General features: G+C 41.3%; 1 long non-coding RNA gene across 1 annotated transcript; it reads right to left on the bottom strand.

Moving 5' to 3' along the window:
* Positions 1-1,335: 1,335 nt before the first annotated feature.
* Positions 1,336-24,105, bottom strand: LOC139580607 (uncharacterized). The gene is made up of 5 exons (XR_011676075.1): positions 23,909-24,105; positions 3,983-4,082; positions 3,792-3,842; positions 3,632-3,697; positions 1,336-3,068 (listed from the first exon to the last, which is right to left on the bottom strand). It is a non-coding gene; the product is annotated as an uncharacterized lncRNA (long non-coding RNA).
* Between the last annotated feature and the right edge of the window lie 1,844 nt (positions 24,106-25,949).

Here is a 25,949-nt window from a genome sequence, read left to right as displayed (position 1 = left end):
GATTTGCATTTTAATGAGGGAAATAAGTATTTGACCCCTCTGCAAAACATGACTTAGTACTTGGTGGCAAAACCCTTGTTGGCAATCACAGAGGTCAGATGTTTCTTGTAGTTGGCCACCAGGTTTGCACACATCTCAGGAGGGATTTTGTCCCACTCCTCTTTGCAGATCTTCTTCAAGTCATTAAGGTTTCGAGGCTGACGTTTGGCAACTCGAACCTTCAGCTCCCTCCACAGATTTTCTATGGGATTAAGGTCTGGAGACTGGCTAGGCCACTCCAGGACCTTAATGTGCTTTTTCTTGAGCCACTCCTTTGCTGCCTTGGCCGTGTGTTTTGGGTCATTGTCATGCTGGAATACCCATCCACGACCCATTTTCAATACCCTGGCTGAGGGAAGGAGGTTTTCACCCAAGATTTGACGGTACATGGCCCCGTCCATCGTCCCTTTGATGCGGTGAAGTTGTCCTGTCCCCTTAGCAGAAAAACACCCCCAAAGCATAATGTTTCCACCTCCATGTTTGACGGTGGGGATGGTTTCTTGGGGTCATAGGCAGCATTCCTCCTCCTCCAAACACGACAAGTTGAGTTGATGCCAAAGAACTCCATTTTGGTCTCGTCTGACCACAACACGTTCACCCAGTTGTCCTCTGAATCATTCAGATGTTCATTGGCAAACTTCAGACGGGCATGTATATGTGCTTTCTTGAGCAGGGGGACCTTGCGGGCGCTGCAGGATTTCAGTCCTTCACGGCGTAGTGTGTTACCAATTGTTTTCTTGGTGACTATGGTCCCAGCTGCCTTGATATCATTGACAAGATCCTCCTGTGTAGTTCTGGGCTGATTCCTCACCATTCTCATGATCATTGCAACTCCACGAGGTGAGATCTTGCATGGAGCCCTAGGCCAAGGGAGATTGACAGTTATTTTGTGTTTCTTCCATTTGCGAATAATCGCACCAACTGTTGTCACCTTCTCACCAAGCTGCTTGGCAATGGTCTTGTAGCCCATTCCAGCCTTGTGTAGATCTACAATCTTGTCCCTGACATCCTTGGAGAGCTCTTTGGTCTTGGCCATGGTGGAGAGTTTGGAATCTGATTGATTGATTGCTTCTGTGGACAGGTGTCTTTTATACAGGTAAGAAACTGAGATTAGGAGCACTCCCTTTAAGAGTGTGCTCCTAATCTCAGCTCGTTACCTGTATGAAAGACACCTGGGAGCCAGAAATCTTTCTGATTGAGAGGGGGTCAAATACTTATTTCCCTCATTAAAATGCAAATCAATTTATAACATTTTTGACATGCGTTTTTCTGGATATTTTTGTTGTTATTCTGTCTCTCACTTCAAATAAACCTACCATTAAAATTATAGACTGATCATTTCTTTGTCAGTGGGCAAACGTACAAAATCAGCAGGGGATCAAATACTTTTTTCCCTCACTGTAGTCTCCCATTACTACTTTCAAAGATGAATGCACTTTGATCCCACAAAGGTCCCCAGTTTTGGACAGATGTAGGTGCATGTAAAGGTATGTGGACATTGTAGCTGATATGACATTTCCCATACAATTGTTCAAACCTAATAACACATTCTCGAAAGAACATCTCAGCCATGGCAATGTTATGAGAGGTAACTGTGTCTTTCAGTAGACAATAGGTACCCTGCACCAGTAGCAGTAAATGGTGTAAGTACTGCCTGGGTAAAATCCCATTTAAACAGAGAGACTATAGAGCAGCAAGAAGTGTCAGAACTCTGTGGCCTTCCTAATATTTGAGTAAATGAATTGAGCGTGGTGGTCTTGTCACATTTACAGGTGGTTTCAAGCAATATTTTGTTTTTGTGCTCTATTTCACTTCCAATGTACCAGGACTCAGGGTGATATTTGGACTCAAACCACAGTGTAGTCATTTGCCGACATATGCCAAGCAAGATGCTGTGCATGTAATCAAAAGCAAACCCTGCAATCATGTTTAAAACAGTAATGAACATTAAAGGAGATGGGCCCTTAACACCATGTATAATGTTCCCTGACTCTACCACCAAGGCAACCTCTCAGCGGGTTTTAGTGTCTGTGCGTGGCTCTGGCTCACTCTCAAGCGGATACACTCTAGTGAACCCATTACCCTTTTCTGCCACTTCTCCTTTGTGATAGCACCAGTTGTACCCATGTTCACCATTGAATTGTTTGATATTCTGTACTTTGCGGCGAGCAGGGGAATCACAAATACATAGTCAACTGTACACACGCACATTTGTGGGTGTCCCTCTCAACTGGCATGTCAAGCTCTCACCCTCAAGTGAAACAAACTCATCCACAAAGGGCTGAAGGAAATAATTAATTTCTGGACTCTGGCCCGAACCACAGCCCCACAAGAATGATGTGCTTCGCTCTTAGGTTCGGGAGAAGTTCGTTAACTGTGACTTGTAGGGGCCAGATGTGAAAGGGAGAGGACATGAATATTGTAACTCCATCCACATTCTAAGAGTGAAAGGTTAATTAAATCAGTGTCATTAAGGGCATCTATTGACTTGCATAGTGCACCATCATAGATGTCATCTATACTATCTGGGCTGCTCTTGGACCTACAATACTTATATTCTAATGCGTCACAGAATTTGGGGTCTGATAACTTTTCCTCTAGTTGCTTTTTGACTGACAATTTCATGAACACTGATCCACTCTTAACAAGAGATGGCACATCCCCAGGGAGGCAACCACATGATGAGCAATGATCTGGCACTTCACTGCCAAATATAAATACTGGCATGTTGGACAAATATACTGCATTTCAAAAGTGTCATTACAGTCAAAATACTTAATAAACCTGTAGAGACTGTTGGAAACGCTGTGTGTCCCCTCTGGACAATGGAGATTTATAATGTCCAATAAATCACTAAGAGCTATCTTGGTGGTTGTATGTCTTAGAGCAGAGTATTGAGAGCAGAGACTCATCTTCAGTTATTTTTGCATTTGGATAGATTTGGCCTTTTCTCCTCCCTCCTTGTCCTCCAACTTGATTTATGATGTCCCTGCCTTGTCCATCTGTGTTTTCCCCACCTGCGTTGTCTCCTTGTAAACACAACAGATACCCTGGTCAGAAGGAGGCTTACAGCCGTAGTGTTAAAATGAAGTAAGGCAGATCACTAAGAAACAGACAGTGGAACAGAAAGTAGACAAATGCAGGAGGAGAATAATGAAACAGAGGAGAAGACAGCCAACAAAAACTGTTGACTACTTGAACCTCTCAGTCATCAACCTGTACTTTGGTATTGTTCCCATGTATTGAGTCTACCCTGTAGTCTTGTGGTAAGAGTTTCTGTTTTGAAGTCAGAAGGTTGAGTGTTTGATCCTGGCCAAGACATACCAAGTTTTACAAAAATGTGACCGTGTGAGTCTCTGTTAGGCACTCAGTATTAAATATATTGCACAGTGGATATTTTAAACACTATCCCCAAATATCTGACCTGTTGAGGAACTACATTCCCATTTTACCTAATGGATACATTCCCATTTTACCCAAGTGATCATTGCAGTTACTTTTCACCACAAAGTTTGAGAGTTCAATTCCCTACTGTTTAATAGTGTCAGTCTACATTCTAAGTTCATGCAATTTCAATTGCTATGTTGTTTACCTGAATGGACGGATGCTGGCGGTCTGGGGTCCCGTGGCGATCGACGCCGTTCTTGGACGTGGTGTCCTATGGGGAGTAGCCATGTATGTCAGGTGACAGTTGCAACTGTCAGTAACATTTCAGAAAGAAGTGAGTGTGTAGCACTGCTATGCTGTTTTACCTGAGTGGAATACTCGTAGCCACGGCTTATAAGCCATTTTCCTCTTCCAATCTAAGGAGGGTAGATGTTGATGAGATGATAAAGGATATAACACAGACAAAATACAACCAATCGTCATTATCAGTAGACAGTTTTAGTATAGACTGTTTTAATTCCATATAGGTACGTTATGAAAATCATACAGTAGCTACCTTTCTTGTTGTTGACCCGTGGTCATCTCCTTTTCATCCGTCTTGGGACTGGCGTAGGTTCTTGGAGGTAGGCCTTCAATTCCATAACTAGGCCTATAGGCTAGATGAAATGAATGGGCAGAATAGGTAAGAGGGCATTGACAAGGAGATTAAAATAGTTAACCAAGATACCCAGAACAGTGTTTCCCCAAGGATGGTAGTAGGCGTGACCAATGGCATGGTTTTAGAAGCCCTCTAGCCTGCAGAGACAACATGTAGCTGTTTTAAAGCAATTTCCTGAAATTCTACACATTTTGCCATGGGGAGGAGAACATTTTACAGTTTTAAATCTAGTTTCCTGCAATTCTACATATATTATCATGGTGCTGAGAGACAAACTACAGTTTTAAAACTAATTTCCTGCAATTCTACACATTTTCCCATGGCATATATCGTGTTCTTATGCTATTTACATTTTTTGTCATTTTGCTGACATTCTTATCCAGAGCGACATGCAGTAGTGACTGCATACACAGGCGATGTTTCTCTTAACCCCAACTGACCTTTTTCAGTTATAGTATAACCCCTACTTTGCTTCGCTTCCCCTCCTCAGCTTTTTTACTTTGTCTTCTGGAACAGAGCCTGGTGTGGGGTGCTCCACAAGACCTGAGCTTTTCAGTGTTCTAACTTCAATGAGCTCTTTTGCATGGTTCGGACCAATGAGATACACTTTTTTTTATTTCAGCATAGAGAGAAAAGATCATCAATATTTAATAAAAGGAAAAGGGAAGTTATGCCTTCAACATTTTTTTAAACATGTTTAATAGTATATCATTACATAGGCAAATCATTACCCATGTGACTGAGTTGACAGCCTATTAGTAATAATGCATATATGAGCTTAATAATGATGTTTAACAACAATCAAGTATTTTTCTGTTCCTAGTACGACCCCTTTCATTGAGTTGTATTTATGATAGTAAGTACTGTCATGACGTTGGCCTGGGGGTAGGTTTATGACAGTCATAAATACCTCTTTCCCCCCTCCCCCGTTCCTCTTCCCTACTGATGTGACATTAGAAAGCCCCTTTGGTTAACATAGAGATTCTGGGAACATCAGAAGTTGGGGGGAAATGAACTATATTCTGGTAATCCGACCAACTGAACATATGCGGTGGTACTTAAGGTATATTATGTCAGTTCGGTTGCCCTCTGACACATTCTCATCAATGATAGAATGACATAAACTCTACTGTGGAAAGTCTTAACATCAGAGGTATCTGATTCACATGGAATTGTTGTTTAATTGAAATGTTTGAATATGAAATTATTTGTGAAGAGATGAAATGTAATTTTAGCTTCCAAATGAGAGATTTGGGTTTTCATAAGTTTGGGCCTCTGCTCAACCAGGGGCCCGCCCCTGTGAAGAGACATGGGTTACACCCCTCTCCCTCCACTATATAAAGCCATTGACAAAAATATAACCTTCTGTTCCAAGGATATGAGGATGACGATCCCATGTCAGAATGGTTCAGATAATAACTACAGAACTAAGCCAACATCAGCATGAACTTTGGTTGTGAATGGTATGAACTTTGAACTCGTATTCACTACAGAAGTGATACCTCCTAGCCGTTGAGTTAGCAACAGCTGCTACAAACGCAGGTTAGGAAGGACAGTCAGAGTATCCCGTCTACTACACAATGACGTTACTACAACGTATCCAGTGACCACCAGAGACATTCTTCAAAGGACAGAGGACTCGGTTTGGCAACACGGTCTTCCATCTACCACCAACCTACTGAAGCGCAGCTCAGAGTAAATATTTATTGCATTTTCCTTTTCCAAATGGGCGGTAATTTAGAATGCATAAGATACTGTATTTACGATAGCACAGCTTCGCCTCTGTTCCAGTCTCCCGCTCTTTCACCAAAACCCAGCCCCCTTTCCTTTGTGTAACAAGCTGTCATATCTATTCCGCCCGCTAGGGACGTTTTCCTTTATGACGGCAATTTGTAATCAAGTTATGATTTAATTGTGTATGTGTGATTCTGTGTGATTAGTTAGGTATTTAGTAAATAAATCATTAAACCCAATTTTGTATTGCTGATTCAACTTGTTAGCCAGGATTCTTGCAGATAACCAAGGATTTACAACTTTCAGATGAGACTGAATAAGATGACGATTAATGTTGACTGTCTTTAAGAGTTTATTCGGAAGATAACAGCTCTATAAATATTATTTTGTGGTGTCCCTCTCTAGTTAATTACATTTACATGATTAGTTCAATCAGGTAATATTAATTACGGAGAAATTATTTTATAGAATAGTATGTCATAGCAATTAATCTGGCATAGCCAAAGACACGACAGTACTATTCTGGTAAGTACGACCTAACTGTTAGTTGTTAAGTCACACACACACACACACACACACACACACACACACACACACACACACACACACACACACACACACACACACACACACACACACACACACACACACACACACACACACACACACACACACACACACACACACACACACACACACACACACACACACACACACACACACACACACACACACACACAGTTTCTGCTGTTGCATCCTGTGAACTCTTCCCCTCTCATCTCTCTCCTGTTCTCCCCAGTTAAGACAGGGCCTATAAACAACAGTCAGACTGACTACCAAAGGAGGCAGCACTGGACAGCTATTTAGGCGAAGGTAACACCACACAGTTTCAGCCTCTTATTTCTCCCTTTAAAACGGAGCCTACAACACAAGCATACACAGATGTTTTTGGTGTACCAGCCATATTAAAACCAACTATCACCAAGTTTTGTCACGTCTGCTCCCGCTCCCCCTCTCTGGCGCTCGAGGTCGCCTGGCTGCCTATCATTACGCACACCTGTCACCATCGTTACGCGCATCAGCGCTTCATTGGACTCACCTGGACTCATCACGTTATTAATTACCTCCCCTATATCTGTCACTTCCTCAGTTTCTTTGCCGAGTCAGCATTAATGTCGTTATGTGTTCCTTGTCCAGACGCTGTTCGTGTTTTGTTTCTTGTCTGTTTATTCCTTAAATATTCACTCCCTTTACTTGCTTCTTGTCTCCCAGCGTCTGTCATTACAAGTTTACCATTGCAGACATCCGTTTCCCTTCACACCAATACACATAAGATGTTCATGTGATGTGACCATATTTATTCAATTTCATTTTTTTATCTCCTAGGAATCCTCTTTTATGCAGTGCTGGTGAAATGGGCAATCAAACATGTCAGCTGTTGCTTCATTGGATAATAACATTTCCATGCAATCTTATATCTTGTGCAATCTGTCCATATTTTTTAAAGAATGTGGATTGTTCTACATGAAATTCTCTGAAGGATGAGGAAGGAATCTAGCAGGTTGTGCTACAGGAAAATGGCCCTTGAATATGGGATATTATGCAGGATATATATTCTGCAGGATTCCTGCAGGATTGTTTTCCTGAAGGACTACCTGCATGATTCCTACAGGACCCTGCAGGAATTGTCCTACAGGAAAGTTGCCCCGGAAATCTTGTGGGATATCCTGCAGTTCTTCCTATTTCCTATACGGACACAACAGACCGCAAATAAGGGAAAGAGAAAGGGGGGATACCTAGTCAGTTGTACAACTGCATGCCTTCAACTGAAATGGGTCTAAAGGAATCCTGCAGGATATATATCATGCAGGATTCCTTTAGAATTTTTTGGTGCAGGATTCCTGTAGGACTTTTTTTATAAGGGGATAACCCCATCAGTGAGGGCTTTGCGACCTCTGCATTTGAAAGCATCATATACGGTGCACTTCCAGAAGGACTTATTTGCGGTCTGTTGTTCCTGTCTGTAGGTGTAGTCTTCATGCGCCAGGATTTAAAAAAAACTTCTTATGGTTAACGGGATCGATATGACAACAGCCAGTGAAAGTGCAGGGCGCCAAATTCAAACAACAGAAATCTCATAATTAAAATTCCTCAAACATACAAGTATCTTATACCATTTTAAAGGTAATCTTGTTGTTAATCCCACCACAGTGTACGATTTCAAAAAGGCTTTACAGCGAAAGCACCACAAACGATTATGTTAGGTCACCGCCAAATCACAGAAAAACACAGCCATTTTTCCAGCCAAAGACAGGAGTCACAAAAAGCAGAAATAGAGATAAAATGAATCACTAACCTTTGATGATCTTCATCAGATGACACTCATAGGACTTCATGTTACACAATACATGTATGTTTTGTTCGGTAAAGTTCATATTTATATCAAAAAATCTCAGTATACATTAGCGCGTTATGTTCAGTAGTTCCAAAAACATCCGGTGATTTTAGACAGCCACATCAATTTCCAGAAATACTCATAATAAACGTTGATCAAAGATACAAGTTTTATACATGGAATTTTAGATCCACTTCTCCTTAATGCAACCGCTGTGTCAGATTTCAAAAAAGCTTTACGGAAAAAGCAAACCATGCAATAATCTGAGGTCGGCGCTCAGAGCCCAATCAAGACAAAAAGATATCCGCCATATTGTGCAGTCAACAGAAGTCAGAAATAACATTATAAATATTGACTTACCTTTGATGATCTTCATCAGAATGCACTCCCAGGAATCCCAGTTCCACAATAAATGCTTGATTTGTTCGATAATGTCCATCATTTATGTACAAATAGCTACTTTTGTTAGCCCGTTTGGGGAACAAATCAAAACTCACGAAGCGCATTCACTAGTTGCAGTCGAAATGTCAAAAAGTTCCGTTACAGTCCGTAGAAACATGTCAAACGATGTATAGAATCAATCTTTTGGATGTTTTTAACATAAATCTTCAATAGAATTCCTTTGTCTTCAGAAAAAGCTAATGGAACGGGAGCTACCTCTCATGTGAATGCGCGTGACCAGCTCCTGGCACTCTGCCAGACCTCTGACTCAATCCCCTCTCATTCAGCCCCCCTTTACAGTAGAAGCCTCAAACAAGTTTCTAAAGACGGTTGACATCTAGTGGAAGCCTTAGGAAGTGCAACATGACCAATATCCCACTGTATCTTCAATAGGGGCTGAGTTGAAAATCGACCAACCTCAGATTTCCCAGCTCCTGGTTGGATTTTTTCTCAGGTTTTTGCCTGCCATAGGAGTTCTGTTATACTCACAGACATCATTCAAACAGTTTTAGAAACTTCAGAGTGTTTTCTATCCAAATATACTAATACTATGCATATATTAGCAACTGGGACTGAGGCGCAGGCAGTTTACTCTGGGCACCTTATTCATCCAAGCTACTCAATACTGCCCCCAGCACAGAGAGGATAAATTAGGGTTCCATTGCAGCTTGTTCCGACCTTCTCTATGAATAATGAATGCTGAGGGTAGCAGTGCAAGATCTTTTTAAGCAGAATATTTAGATTATTACATATGAACGACTTGCAATTTGATTGCTGGACAATCAAAGCCACCCATCCAACCCATTTATTCAGATCCGGCAGTTCAAAGAGGATAGTTTCAAAAGTAATGAATTGGACCTAGTTATTGTCCATTAGCAGCATACATTTGCATTCATTCTCTTAAATACTGTATCTTAAAACAGCCTATAGTCTTCTTGTGCAATGTATAGCCTACTGTACTGTTTGTCTGTCTGGACTGTGTGCCTGTCTTGGTGACAATCTTAAGTTAATAAAATACTCAAATAGATTTCTTTAGTTTGTGTGCCTATTATTATTTTACATCTAAATATGTATTCCTAAAACTAGAACAGTCTTTTGGGCATCATGGAAATTTAACATTTTAATACATTATAATAACATTTTACATGTCCAAAATCATGTGACATAAAACACTTCCTTGTATAAATGGCAGTGTTGTTTGTCTTCCAATATAATAAGCATGTATCTGTGAAATTAGACATTGAACTTGAACCCTGTATCAACAATCATCAGCTGATTCAGATTTTTTTTTCTCTGAATGACAGTGAAGTGATCAGCGGTTGTGATATATAGCACGCAAAGTTTTTCTAAGATGTTTTAATGTTTCATATGTTACGAAAAGGATAGTCCAAACTATACAGGCAACAAACGTAGGCTTATAGCATTTTAAAAGCAGGTTCAAAAGCTAAAAATATTTATTTTCTTGTCATTTATTCTATTCTGTCCTTGCCAGGCAGGGTAGGGTAGCACTTTACAACATTCCAATGTTATATTATTTTTATTGAAAATGGGAACAATGGGAAGAGATACGGGTTTCGAAAACAAAATGGACTACATTCTCATTCATATTATCAAGACGATGTGAGTATCAAAATGGTTTAAAAAGATGCCCTTGCCTTAGAAACCGTTTACTGCAGTGGGCTAAATCAGGGTCACACAGAGTGATTCTTGGTCTTAAACAAATCTATTTTTAAACAAAAGTATACACCTCACACACATGATTATGGGCTTAAAAAAATGGAGACACCTGTACCATGTCAGATATTGTCACGGTCGTCGTAAAGAGGAGACCAAGGCGCAGCGTGATAAGAGTACATAACTCTTTTAATGAACGAAGAATACTTAACAAACTAAGAAAACAACAAAACGAACCGTGACGCAAATATGTCTAGTGCAAAACAGGCAACTAAACATAGAATAACAACCCACAACACCAAAATGGAAAATGGCAACCTAAATAGGATCCCCAATCAGAGACAACGATAAACAGCTGCCTCTGATTGGGAACCAATTCAGGCCACCATAGACCTACATATACCTAGACATACAAAAAACCCATAGATATACAAAAACCCTAGACAAGGCCAAAACACCTTGACAATACAAAAACTAAACCAACCACCCTTGTCACACCCTGACCTAACCAAAATAATAAAGAAAACAAAGATAACTAAGGTCAGGGCGTGACAGATATAGAGTTGAAATGTATTCAATATTGAGGTTGCATTCCAATATTACATGTTATATACATGACAGAAGACTGAAATATAACAAAACTGTTTGACATAGAAACACCTGATTTTCATTGAGGTAATAAATTATCTTTATTAATGAGGAAATTAAGAAAAATATTGATAACAGTCCCCCCTTGAGGCCAAAGGGGGTGCTTTTTTGACTGCAGGAAAGGGCTACAGTTGAAGCTAGGTCTGTAGTATAATAGCTTATACAGTCAACTCAAATATGGTACTCTGTTCTTTTGAAATAGCCAACCATTTCTGGATCATAACGATTCCAAATGAAACAACATAGGCCAAATTGACATAGTCCTATTTTAAATTGACTTATTACACGTTTTATTTAAACATTGGATTCTGTGGTCCAAATGTCAAAATCCTTTTAGTTTTTCAGGTGTTTTCTGTTGGTAGGCCTAGCCATGTCTCTCCTCACTTGGAAAGCCTGCTCATTGATGTCAATATGAAGGCTGATAATTGTGACTTGATTGAATTAGAATGATTGGAATGATGTGAATAATGATAATGATGATGATGGTTACTTTGTGCCTCTAAAATCTCAAATCACAATGTTTCCATTTTATAGTCATGTGACAGGGTGTTTTTTAATTGAAACGTCCAAATGTCGGCCTTTTTCCGCATGATAATGATATTCTGCCCATACGAACACATGTACATATGAACACATTTATTTCAGGTCATATAAAGAACAGCTATGCATGATTTAATGAAAAGCAGCAAACAGACACAACATTGTTTCACATTCTTTAATAAAAGATTCAAGGAAATTCGACGTATCTCGACGACGTTGAGTGCGCGAGGGGGTCTGTGTACTGCATAGCACCTTCCACAAAAAGTTTCTCGACAAAAAGAGACATACGCCTGGGGCCCAGAACCCACTGTGGTAACTGTGTATATGACTAATAAACTTTGATTTGAGGAAAACAGTTGGACTCTCAACTGATGGTTGGGAGTTTGAACTGAAGAATACCTAAGGTGCAATCTCGAAAATCTGTATTTTAATTTTTTATTTAGTTGTGCTAATTCTGTGGTCAGCAATAATAAAATAATAAAAAATTAGAAAGCTCAGCAGCTGACTGTTCACTGACAGTTTGTTTCATGAACAGTGCCTTGATATTATTTTGGCGGCAAGAGGGGAGGCCCCCAACAAATCTTGCGTAGGACCCGCAAAAGGCTAGACATTGCATAAACCATGGAAACATTTCTAGAATAGCAGGAAGAAAGCTTTTTGCTTCTCCACCGCCATGAGGGTGCCCCAAAATGTTTTTGCCCAGGGCCCATGATGTGGTTAGTCCGGCCATGTTCATAAGTGAATTACAAACTCCACTGAAGTGTACTTGCCTTGGGGTCAATGCAACCTGGATCTCTCATGCTAAAGACGTTTCTGTGTGAAAAATGCAATTTCATTTTCCAGCGTTGTCTCTGTCGTTTACTGTAATGTAGTCCTTTCTTAAAAAACAGGGCTTGCAAACAAGTGAGAGAGAAGATTCTGATGGAGTGGTGTATGTGAAGGTTGTGTCTTAAGACAATGGAAAAGCATCATCATTGGCTGTCAGAGGATGGTTGGGGTCATGTCAGTGGGGAACACCTTACCAAAAGTTGTGCTGTGGATGACGAACATCTGTATTCTTACTGAACAAGTTCAGGTGGTAGTACGTCTGAATAAGACTGAACTCGACCCAGGACTCTTAGACTACTGTATGTCATCAGCAGAGATCAGTTGGTCATCACATCCTCTTATTGATCAAAGAATAAATGAAGCAGGCGAATGCTTATGTACTACTAATCCTACTACAAACACCCCCGGCTGAGGAAGACATTTCTGAGTAACAGCATTGATTTACGGTTGACTTTGAGCATCTTTCAATCCCAGTGTGGGATTTTGGCTGGTGAATCGAGATGCTCCAATAATTCAAGGCTTTAGGCTCTCAACTGCTTCGGTATAATATCAAGGACATTAGTGAAGCTGTTTAATAAAAAATAAATATAAAAAGTAACATGTTACCATGTAAAGCTATCAGCAGTCTCATGGCCAATCCATCCTCTCAATGTCTACATGCAGGCCAGTCTGCTGCTCAGTCTCACAAGGGCCGATCAAGGGCTCCTCTTGCAATACATTTATCTTGAGCCATTACCCTAGTGAATTATTCTTCTGTGAAAGGGTATAGGCCAGGGTATGGCTACACCAAGTCCTTCTTGAGTGGTGAGGTCTGACTGTACCTGTGACCCTAATACCTACAGTTGAAGTCGGAAGTTTACATACACCTTAGCCAAATACATTTAAACTCAGTTTTTCACAATTCCTGACATTGCAGGCCAGTCTACATGCAGGCCAGTCTGCTGCTCAGTCTCACAAGGGCCGATCAAGGGCTCCTCTTGCAATACATTTATCTTGAGCCATTACCCTAGTGAATTATTCTTCTGTGAAAGGGTATAGGCCAGGGTATGGCTACACCAAGTCCTTCTTGAGTGGTGAGGTCTGACTGTACCTGTGACCCTAATACCTACAGTTGAAGTCGGAAGTTTACATACACCTTAGCCAAATACATTTAAACTCAGTTTTTCACAATTCCTGACATTATATCCTAGTAAAAATTCCCTGTCTTAGGTCAGTTAGGATCACCACTTTATTTTAAGAAATTGAAATGTCAGAATAATAGTAGAGAGAATGATTTATTTCAGCTTTCATTTCTTTCATCACATTCCCAGTGGGTCAGAAGTTTACATACACTCAATTAGTATTTGGTAGCATTGCCTTTAAATTGTTTAACTTGGGTCAAACGTGTCGGGTAGCCTTCTACAAGCATCCCACAATAATTTGGGAGAATTTTGGCCGATTCCTCCTGACAGAGCTGGTGTAACTGAGTTAGGTTTTTTAGGCCTCCTTGCTCGCACACGCTTTTTCAGTGCTGCCCACACATTTTATATAGGACTGAGGTCAAGGATTTGTGATGGACACTCCAATACCTTGACTTTGTCCCTAAGCCATTTTCCCACAACTTTGGAAGTATGCTTGGGGTCATTGTCCATTTGGAAGACCCATTTGTGACCAAGCTTTAACTTTCTGACTGATGTCTTGAGATGTTCAATATATCCATATAATTTTCCCTCTCATGATGCCATCTATTTTGTGAAGTGCACCAGTCCCTCCTGCAGCAAAGCACCCCCAACAACATGATGCTGCCACCCCCGTGCTTCACGGTTGGGATGGTGTTCTTCGGCTTGCAAGCCTCCTCCTTTTTCCTCCAAACATAATGATGGTCATTATGGCAAAACAGTTATATTATTGTTTCATCAGACCAGAGGACATTTCTCCAAAAAGTACGATCTTTGTCCCCATGTGCAGTTGCAAACCGTAGTCTGGCTTTTTTATGGCGGTTTTGGAGCAGTGGCTTTTACCTTGCTGAGCGGCCTTTCAGGTTATGTTGATATAGGACTCGTTTTACTGTGGATATAGATACCTTTGTACCTGTTCCCTCCAGCATCTTCACAAGGTCCTTTGCTGTTGTTCTGGGATTGATTTGCACTTTTCGCATCAAAGTACGTTCATCTCTAGGAGACAGAATGCGTCTCCTTCCTGAGCGGTATGATGGCTGCGTGGTCCCATGGTGTTTATAGTACAGATGAACGTGGTACCTTCAGGCGTTTGGAAATTGCTCCCAAGGATGAACCAGACTTGTGGAGGTCTACAATTGGCTGATTTCTTTAGATTTTCCCATGATGTCAAGCAAAGAGGCACTGAGCTTGAAGGTAGGCCTGAAATACATCCACAGGTACACCTCCAATTGACTCAAATAGTGTCAATTAGCCTATCAGAAGCTTCTAAAGCCATGACATAATTTTCTGGAATTTTCCAAGCTGTTTAAAGAAAGTCAACTTAGTATATGTAAACTTCTGACCCACTGGAATTGTGATACAGTGAATTATAAGTGAAGAAATCTGTCCGTAAACAATTGTTGGAAAATGTATTGTGCCATGCTCAAAGTAGATGTCCTAACCGACTTGCCAAAACTATAGTTTGTTTACAAGAAATTTGTGGAGTTGTTGAAAAATGAGTTTTAATGACTCCAACCTAAGTGTATGTAAACTTCTGACTTCAACTGTATTTACTAACATACAGCCAGGTTCAGTGTAATAACAATGTAAGTATACTGTAGTAGCAGGCTACAGTTGTTGCGAAATAACAGTACTTTTTGACATACATTTTGGGGGTGGGGCATATGCTCCTTAAAATATCTCTCTATGTTCTCAAAGTAAAGTGTTTATGAGAGTTAAATACCAATACTGACAAATGATGTCAAACTTCTATGTAGCCAATTGCTTCCTACTGTGCCACATCAATGGTTTATTTGACAGCTAATGTTATGATGGTGACTCCACATGGGTCTGGAAATCCGTTGCATTATAGCCGAATCCAAATCCGTTAGTTTCGGATCGTCCATCTCACGTTTTTCTTGGAATTTTGATGGCATGTAATTGCCTGACTGACATGTGATTGCAATAAAATGCTCTCTTTTGCAGCAGTCCGTTGTGACTAGGCTAAATGAAATTACACACGGTACACACGGAAATTACACACTGATAGCCTATTCAAAAAAATTGCAATATAATATTGTAATTTTTAAGAATGGCCTTCAGCATATAGTTGTAATATATTCCCTAATGAATTACACAGGCTGAATAATGTAGCCATTTACAGATCAATATCATGACTTACGTGCTCCTAACTCACGGTGCCATTCCTTCACATGCTCTCTTTAGAATAATTATTGAAAGTGTTGCCATATTAGTCTATCAACAACCTGTTTCTTTACATTTACAGCATAATGTTCTACATTATCTAAAAGGCAACAGGTTCCTCTTTGTATCCCCTTTTATGGCGGGTTACTGTCAGTTGATTTTCCTATTAGCCTATCATGGAATTTACAAAGACTAACCTAACGGTAGGCTAGGCCACTAACCATCAGGACCATCAGGACACTTGTCTGGGAGCTGTAGGTTATAACAACCTGGGACTTGTTTTCAACTGGCCTACCTGGTTAAATAAAGGTGAAATATATACACTGCTCAAAAAAATGAAGGGAACACTAAAATAACACATCCTAGATCTGAATGAATGATATATTCTTATTAAATACTTTTTTCTTTACATAGTTAAATGTGCTGACAACAAAATCACACAAAAATTATCAATGGAAATCAAATGTATCAACCCATGGAGGTCTGGATTTGGAGTCACACTCAAAATTAAAGTGGAAAACCACACTACAGGCTGATCCAACTTTGATGTAATGTCCTTAAAACAAGTCGAAATGAGGCTCAGTAGTGTGTGTGGCCTCCACGTGCCTGTATGACCTCCCTACAACGCCTGGGCATGCTCCTGATGAGGTGGCGGATGGTCTCCTGAGGGATCTCCCCCCAGACCTGGACTAAAGCATCCGCCAACTCCTGGACAGTCTGTGGTGCAACGTGACGTTGGTGGATGGAGCGAGACATGATGTCCCAGATGTGCTCAATTGGATTCAGGTCTGGGGAACGGGCGGGCCAGTCCATAGCATCAATGCCTTCCTCTTGCAGGAACTGCTGACACACTCCAGCCACATGAGGTCTAGCATTGTCTTGCATTAGGAGGAACCCAGGGCCAACCGCACCAGCATATGGTCTCACAAGGGGTCTGAGGATCTCATCTCGGTACCCAATGGCAGTCAGGCTACCTCTGGCGAGCACATGGAGGGCTGTGCGGCCCCCCAAAGAAATGCCACCCCACACCATGACTGACCCACCGCCAAACCGGTCATGCTGGAGGATGTTGCAGGCTGCAGAACGTTCTCCACGGCATCTCCAGACTCTGTCACATGTGCTCAGTGTGAACCTGCTTTCATCTGTGAAGAGCACAGGGCGCCAGTGGCGAATTTGCCAATCTTGGTGTTCTCTGGCAAATGCCAAACGTCCTGCACGGTGTTGGGCTGTGAGCACAACCCCCACCTGTGGACGTCGGGCCCTCATACCACCCTCATGGAGTCTGTTTCTGACCGTTTGAGCAGACACATGCACATTTGTGGCCTGCTGGAGGTCATTTTGCAGGGCTCTGGCAGTGCTCCTCCTGCTCCGCCTTGCACAAAGGCGGAGGTAGCGGTCCTGCTGCTGAGGTAGCGGTCCTGCCTCCTCCACGTCTCCTGATGTACTGGCCTGTCTCCTGGTAGCGCCTCCATGCTCTGGACACTACGCTGACAGACACAGCAAACCTTCTTGCCACAGCTCCCATTGAGGTGCCATCCTGGATGAGCTGCACTACCTGAGCCACTTGTGTGGGTTGTAGACTCCGTCTCATGCTACCACTAGAGTGAAAGCACCGCCAGCATTCAAAAGTGAACAAAATATCAGCCAGGAAGCATAGGAACTGAGAAGTGGTCTGTGGTCACCACCTGCAGAACCACTCCTTTATTGGGGGTGTCTTGCTAATTGCCTATAATTTCCACCTGTTGTCTATTCCATTTGCACAACAGCATGTGAAATTTATTGTCAATCAGTGTTGCTTTCTAAGTGGACAGTTTGATTTCACAGAAGTGTGATTGACTTGGAGTTACATTGTGTTGTTTAAGTGTTCCCTTTATTTTTTTGAGCATTGTATATATTTTTAACATGCTTGTTCCCTTGCAAACTTAACATGGCTTAGTGATTCTGTCTTTCATAATTTACAGAACTGTTGTCTGTATGCCTCTGGGACCAACTCGTATGACCGAAGGATAACAGTTTTAACAGTGTCATAATCTAAACTCTGGTCAAGATATAAAAGCAGGATACACTTTCGGAGCTTTTCCCACAAGAACACAGTGACCAAATGTCTCGCGGACATTTTAGGGATGTGGCAATCTGCTCAAACAGAGTGAAATATACAGAACATCCACCACCTTTTCATTTAAAGGCGGTATAAGCCGGCTGTTCCAAGATCAAACTCTTTTGAGGGTGCAGGATGGTCTGACTTGATTCGGAGTACTTCCGGATCTATCTCCCTTTGTCGCGCTTCCAGCTCCGTCTCTTTTAATCGAATGGCATGTGCACATTCTTCTTGTTCTTGTTCTAGTCTAGCTGTTATCTTTCTTATTATTGTTGCTGGGCTGCACGCTCATCTTGTCTTTCCCTGTGCTCCAACTCTAATTTCTGTTGCTCCCATTTTGCCTTTAGTTCTACCCTTCGCAGTTGCACCTCTATGGGGTGTACTCAACCACCCATAGGACCCTTTTCATCATCCTCCTTCTCCGGAAGGATTTCCTCCTCCACCTAAGCAGTATAGGCTAACTCTTTGACTACTGCTTTTGAATCAGCATGTGCATCTTTGATGTCATAATGCTTTGCAATGACGAGCAGAATTGCCTTTGTACATTTATCTAGAATCTGCCATGTAGGCTTTTCCACAAATGCTTTCAACTTAAAGTCCATGGCTTTTTTTTATTAGCCTGTGTTTTTATGCAACTTTCTAAATTACTTAACAATCTTATAACCTCTGAGGGTGGATGTCAGTGACAGAAACTATACCACAAAAGTGTATTTTGAACACTCAAATATCTGGGCACAGCAGCTTCAGAGTAGGTGACTAGAGCGACTACCATACTCATGGGAAACAAGATTCCGGACGAGCCCCCCATTTTGTTACATTCCCCAGCAAGAGAACCAGAAATTGTCACTCAACCCAGAAGGGGTTTTAGGAGGTGTTCTGAAAGACACTCATGGGGTGTCCACTGAAAGTTGGCCAGCCCAGGTGAAACACCTTCTCACTAACGAGATGACAAACCAACACATACTGATTAATGAGGTGACACCAATCCGTGTGCCCCACATGCTAACGTGCTAACGTCCAACCTCGAAATATAAATGGAAAACCAAACCCTGTAACATTATCTTACCTGATAATGACACACATGGCAAGCACATTCCCCACCAGACCAAGCACACACACGATAGAGTGAAGAGTCATGAGTATAATCGTGATGATCACTGGTGTCGAGTCTTTGGCTGGGTTATCGCTGAGATTCCGACAAAATACACTATTGTTCATCATGGGTACATTTGAGAAATCACCTGTTGCATGAAGCTGTCCGGCTGAGGCGCTCAAGACAGGAATGATTTTCTCACCTTGCAGGCTGCACAGTGTGAGTTTGAAGGTGTTTTTGTCTCGCACTAAGTACCCTTATGCACGAGTTATGGGACCTGGATGAAACCAGCCTTGTCTCATAGACTAGACATAACATAGTAAGCGTAAATCCGGGACACTCAAATTAGTATGTTATGTTACCTTTGGTATGGTTACATAAGACAGGTTACTTAAATGACACCGGAGGGGTGGCTGTCATTTTACGGGCTCCAAACCAATTGTGCTATTTAGTTTTTTTTTTCTCGCATTCGTAACTTATTTTGTACATAGTGTTGATGCTACTGTCTCTTATGACCAAAAAGAGCTTCTGGATATCAGAACAGTGATTACTCACCTCGAACTGGACAAAGATTTGTTTTAATGAGTCTGATGCGAAGGACATAATGCTGCTCCCAGACAAGGCCCAAATCTTTGTCATTCGCATGAAGAAAAGAAGGAAATACAGCGGGCGCAGATCAGTGTACCTTGTGAGAATTCGTCTGCGAGTGAGTAACCCGCCTCTACCATCTGTTCTATTGGGCAATGTGCAATATCTGGATAATAAACTGGATGAGCTCCGTTCGAGACTATCCTACCAACAGGACAAATAAAAATGTAATATCTTATGTTGGCTAAACAACGACACGGATAATATACAGTTGGCTGGGTTTTCCGTGCATCAGCAGGACAAAACAGCTACGTCCGGTAAGACGAGGAGTGGGGGAAATGAAAAGGAACGCAGCTCGCTCTCACGGCCGCGCGCCTGACTTAGCTCATTGCATTCTGCCAGACCCCTTAGTCAAACAGTTCTTATTCGCTCCCCCTTCACAGTAGAAGGGGGAATATGACCCCATAGACATTGTATATTCGAAAGGCAATGACTTGAAAAACTACAAACCTCAGATTTCCCACTTCCTGGTTGGATTTCTCTCAGGTTTTTACCTGCCATATGAGTTCTGTTATACTCACAGACATCATTCAAACAGTTTTAGAAACTTCAGAGTGTTTTCTATCCAAATCTACTAATAATATGCATATATTAGCTTCTGGGCCTGAGTAGCAGGCAGTTTACTCTGAGCATGTTTTTCATCCGAACGTGAAAATGCTGCCCCCTATCCCAAACAGGTTATTAAGGTAGACTCAAGGTATTGCTCGCCTGAGGTAGAGTACCTCATAATAAGCTGTAGACCACACTATCTACGAAGAGAGTTTTCCTCTATAATTTTCATAGCCGTCAATTTACCACCACAAACCGACGCTGGCACTAAGAACGCAAACAAGAAATTGCTCATCCAGAAGCGGCGCTACTAGTGGCCGGGGACTTTAATGCAGGCGAACTTAAATCAATTTTACCTAATTTCTATCAGCATTTCACATGTGCAACCAGCTTCTTGGCATTGGCATTGAGGAGTACACCACATCAGTCACTGGCTTTATCAATAATTGCATCAAGGACGTCGTTCCCACAGTGACTGTACGTACATACCCCAAGCAGAAGCCATGGATTACAGGCAACATTCGCACTGAGCTAAAGGGTAGAGGTGCCACTTTCAAGGTGCGGGACTCTTATAAGCTTATAAGAAATCCTGCTATGCCCTCCGACGATCCATCAAACAGACAAAGCGCCAATACAGGACTAAGATTGAATCGTACTACACCGGCTCCGACGCTCGTTGGATGTGGCAGGGCCTGCAAACTATTACAGACTACAAAGGGAAGCACAGCCACGAGCTGCCGAGTGACACGAGCCTACCAGAAGAGCTAAATTACTTCTATGCTCGTTTCGAGATAAGCAACACTGAGGCATGCACGAGAGCATCAGCTGTTCCGGACGACTGTGTGATCACGCTCTCCGTAGCCGACGTGAGTAAGACTTTTAAACAGGTCAACATACACAAAGCCGCTGGGCCAGACGGATTACCAGGAGGTGAGCTCCGGGTATGTGCTGACCAACTGGCAGGTGTCTTCACTGACATTTTCAACATGCCCCTGATTGAGTCTGTAATACCAACATCTTTCAAGCAGACTACCATAGTCCCTGTGCCCAAGAACACTAAGGTAACCTGCCTAAATGACTACCGACCTGTAGCACTCACGTCCGTAGCCATGAAGTGCTTTGAAAGGCTGGTAATGGCTCACATTAACACCATTATCCCATAAACCCTAGACCCACTCCAATTTGCATACCGCTCAAACAGATCCACAGATGAAGCAATCTCTATTGCACTCCACAGTGCCCTTTCACACCTGGACAAAAGGAACACCTACGTGAGAATGCTATTCGTTGACTACAGCTCAGGGTTCAACACTATAGTGCCCTCAAAGCTCATCACTTAGCTAAGGATCCTGGGACTAAACACCTCCCTCTGCAAATGGATCCTGGACTTCCTGATGGGCCGCCCCCAGGTGGTGAGGGTAGGTAGCAACTAGGGCTGGGCGATAAATCAATATCAATAATTAGAGGTAATTACTTCCCTCAATAACGATATAAAAACGTTTAGATTCATTTTCGATAATGTCGATATAGAATAATTAGGTACAGCAGTCCATTTTACCTCTGTGACGCAGCAGGAACGTGCGGAGAAGTGACGATATGCAGGTGGAGAGGTATACGCCCACTAAAAACCACTTAGCACCTCGAGTGATGGAGTAGCCACTATTAACCACGAAAAATGAGTGATGTAGGTGAAAACAGTGGCAGTGATAGCCATGGAGAAGGAGCAACTTCCAATGAAGAAATTATTGATAAAAAGGGTTAAACTGTTTCAGTAATTTGGAAGTGGTTTGGTTTTTTGAAGTCCGACAAAGAGCAGAGCAATGTTTGGTACAAATTGTGGCTACGACAGGTGGCTACGAAGTCTGGTAATACAACAAACCTTTTTCAACATCTGAAGCAAAATCACTTCTTTGGAACATGCAGGAAGTTTGAGTTTGTGCAACGGTATTGATAAACGTCCATCAAGCACCAGCCAATCTAGGGATGTTTGCCCGAAGCAGTCAACACTGACAGCGTTTATGCCCTACAAGCAAACATCGAAAAGACAAAGACATCACAAATGCTATTATGCATTGCATTGCTAAGGACATGCTACCAATTAGCACAGTCGAAAAGGAAGGTTTCAAGAGGCGTATCAATTTAATTGACCCCAGGTACGTGCTCCCTGGCCGCGAACATGGAAACATTTTCCTTCAAGTATAATTTTATGTGTAGCTCACATAATAAAAAAAAAAGTTACCTTTATTTAACTAGGCAAGTCTGTTAAGAACAACTTCTTATTTACAATGACGGCCTATCGGGGAACAGTGGGTTAACTGCCTTGTTCAGGGGTAGAACGACAGATTTTTACCTTGTTAGCTCGGGGATTCGATCTAGCAACCTTTCAGTTACTGGCCCAATGCTCTAACCACGGTTTTCTTGAGTTTGAAGCAGATATTCACCCTTTAAACATTATTTGATTAATATCGTGATAATTATTCGATAATTATGATAATAGTTCGCTACACCCGCAATAATGTCTGCTAAACACGTGTATGTGACTAATAAAATGTGATTTGATTTGAAGCACACAGCCAAGACAACGTAGGAGTGGCTTCGGGACAAATCTCTGAATGTCCTTGAGTGATCCAGCCAGAGCCCGGACTTGAACCCGATCGAACATCTGTGGAGAGACTGTGGAGAGAAAATAGCTGTGCAGCAATGCTCCCCATCCAACCTGACAGAGTTTGAGAGGATCTGCAGAGAAGAATGCGGGAAATTCCCCAAATACATGTTTACCAAGCTTGTAGCGTCATACCCAAAAAAACACAAGGCTGTAATCGCTGCCAAAGGTGCATCATGAGTAAAGGGTCTGAATACATATGTAAATGTGATATTTCAGTTTTTTATTGTTTTTCCTTTTCATTATGGGGTATTGTGTGTAGATTGATGAGGGAAAAAACAATTTAATCACTTTTTTTAAGGCTGTAACGTAAAAAAATGTGGAAAAATTCATAAACATGACATGAATCGAAAAAAAAAGATAAGCCATGAATGCTTATCTGAAAATAGACTTTCCAATTACAATGAGAGAGAGGGTCCTGTGTTGCTCATTTAATGTGTTTTTTGGGTAAGTGGTCATGTTTTTGGGATTCTCACAGTGTGCAGTTTTGTGATGGGACTGTGTTGCCATAGTAATGAAATATATGAAGCTGAGAGCAAGACAAATAATGTCAGAACTCCCGCCCCATTACATTTCACTCTGTTGTATTTGCCCAGACTAAGAGTTTCTTCGTCTCCAAGGGCACATGGAAGCAAAGGATGCATGTGTTGATTTTTGGAGAAACCTGACAACTTGTATTCATATACAGTATGCTCACACACTTCCGAGAAGAGATTTCAAGCCATTTGGGTCAATATTAGCCTACCCTGGTTGTCAGAATAAAATATTCTTAACATATTTCACAGTTTTATAGCTTTGTTTTATGCAAATGTATTTTATACTTGCAATAAAGACTAAATGATGTATACTTAATTGATAGAAATTGATGCAATTGGCAAGAAACAGTCATGTGGTCTTTATCAGAGGCAAACAGGTTCCTTGGCAACAACTAGAATGCTTAATATAGCGCATCTCTAACATAGTGCCGTTCTTCCAAGCTACTCCGTAACACAAGTATCTCTGGCTAAGTGCAGGACTAAATGCTGGACTAAGTGTGTGTGTGTGTGTGTGTGCATGCGTGTGTGTGCGAGCGAGTGTTGTGTGTGTGCATGAGTGAGTGTTGTGTCCCAAAACCACCACCAAGCCTACTAAAACTGCTGCTTCATCAGACAGAGAAAAGGCTAGATCTCTTACCATTCAGTTGCTTGTATTGTCCCAGAATCTTCAAAAAATAGTAATCATTGCCACCCACTGGCATAGGTAAAACAATAAAAACAAATGACCATGAATTATGAATGTGCTATCATGTCGTGTCTGCAGTGCTGCAGTGGTTGAGCGATGTTCCTAAAACAAGGTGGTTTCTTCAGCCGGCAGGCATGGAGCCAGTAAGAGGTATTATTGCAGTACCCTGCTATGACATACTGCTGCCTGTGACTTACTCCTTATTCAGCAGGTCCTCCATTTCAGCAGCGAAACAATGTACTGGATAATGAGATAGATACATATTCTGGACAGTTTTTCCCCAGGAATAAATGTTTGTTATTTGATGTTATTTAACTGTTTTACCCATCTCATATGAATATACTGTATTCCAGTCAAAGCTCATCCTATATAACTACTGCTGCACACACCTTTTCTATTCATATACTGTCTATAACGTCTATACAAACCATGATATACATATACATTTATATTCCTGACTCTGACATTACTCGTTCTAATATTTCTATATTTAAAAAAAAAAAAGTGTGGGGGGTATGTGCGTGTATTGTTTAAAATTGTTAGGTATTACTGCACTGAGGGGGCTAGGAACATAAGCATTTGGCTACACAAGCGATAACATCTGTAGAATATGTGTATGTGACCAATAAAATGAAGATAAGGCAGGGATCTAGCACAGAATTCCATCCAGGACCTTGTTATTTTCAACCTAGAAATAATGCCGGAACTATTACCTACCTTTTCTCAGAGTGATTGAGCAATGTTGGTCAAACAAGATGGTTTCTTCAGCCAGCTGGCACGTTGCCCCTTGGCTTCTTTAAAGGTACAATCTGCAATACTGCTGTTCAATGGTCATTGGAATTAGGCTAGTCGTACTGTATACCCATTGATCCTTGAAGAATTTAACAAAAAAATGCCTTAGAACATTTGTCTTACCCCATTATAACACAAAATATAAAGCCACTTTTCTCCACAGTTATTTGTTGTCTTTTGGGGATTTATTTAGAATACAGCTTTAAAACTTTGTAACTATCAAATTGATGTCATGGACTGTCAGTCAATGGATCCATAGGATCCATCAAATTTGGAAGTGGTTACATTTTTCAATCCCCATCCTTCAGCTTTATAACAAGCCAGGTGGCTATACTAATTGGCATGAGGTTTTCCATGAACGAAATCCAACAAAGAACAGAATAGGTTGATGTGAGCCAAAACCTGGATGGTAACTTCCAGCCTCCAGACATCAATGGACAGACAAACAAACTGAAGCCTGTTGTCTGACACATTCTTTGAGGAACCAAAGGGATTACACTACTCACAAATCTTCAGAATAAACACTTAATTCATAAAGGTTGAGAAAATCCTATTTCAATCACTTGCAACCATTTTTAATTTCTTCTCTTTTCTTTGAGCCACTACAACAGCTTGATAGTCAACTGAAATGATCACTCATATCACCTACCACACAGCTCCCAACTCCACAGAGTCTATCTTCTCCCCGTCACACAGGCATTGGCATCCTAATGAAATAGGAGCCCACCTCTTTGATTCTGTTAAAACTTGACAGAGTTGGCATTCTGGGATAAGGTCTGCAGCAGACCATGTCATATTAATGGAAGGGCAAGCGTAACAACCTTCATTATCATTCAACTCGACAAGGCTATTCAGACTGACAAGTGACAACTAATAGAATCCAATATTTAGGCCTAATTCAGTCACTTCCTCTAGTCTGATGGCATTACACTCCTGTGTAATAATGTATTGGTAAACTGCCATGGTGGTGTATTTGTAAATTGTAAATTGTGAATACATATACCTCTCATAAATAGTCATAACCATGCATTATTCAGATTATCAGATTTCATTTTTCATTTGCTAACTTTTTATGGCCACTACAAAAGTCTAAGGAATGCATGGCAAATCAATTAGCACTGCAAATGACTGTAAAGAAATGCATTGATTTTACTTTAACGATGGATCTATATCTTTTCTTAATCCAAACACAAAAGCTGAC

The sequence above is a fragment of the Salvelinus alpinus genome, chromosome 7 (genome assembly GCF_045679555.1).
Source record: "Salvelinus alpinus chromosome 7, SLU_Salpinus.1, whole genome shotgun sequence".
Classification (NCBI taxonomy): Eukaryota; Metazoa; Chordata; class Actinopteri; order Salmoniformes; family Salmonidae; genus Salvelinus; species Salvelinus alpinus.
The sequence above is the reverse complement of the archived record's forward strand: the minus strand, read 5'-3'. Positions and strand labels throughout refer to the sequence as shown.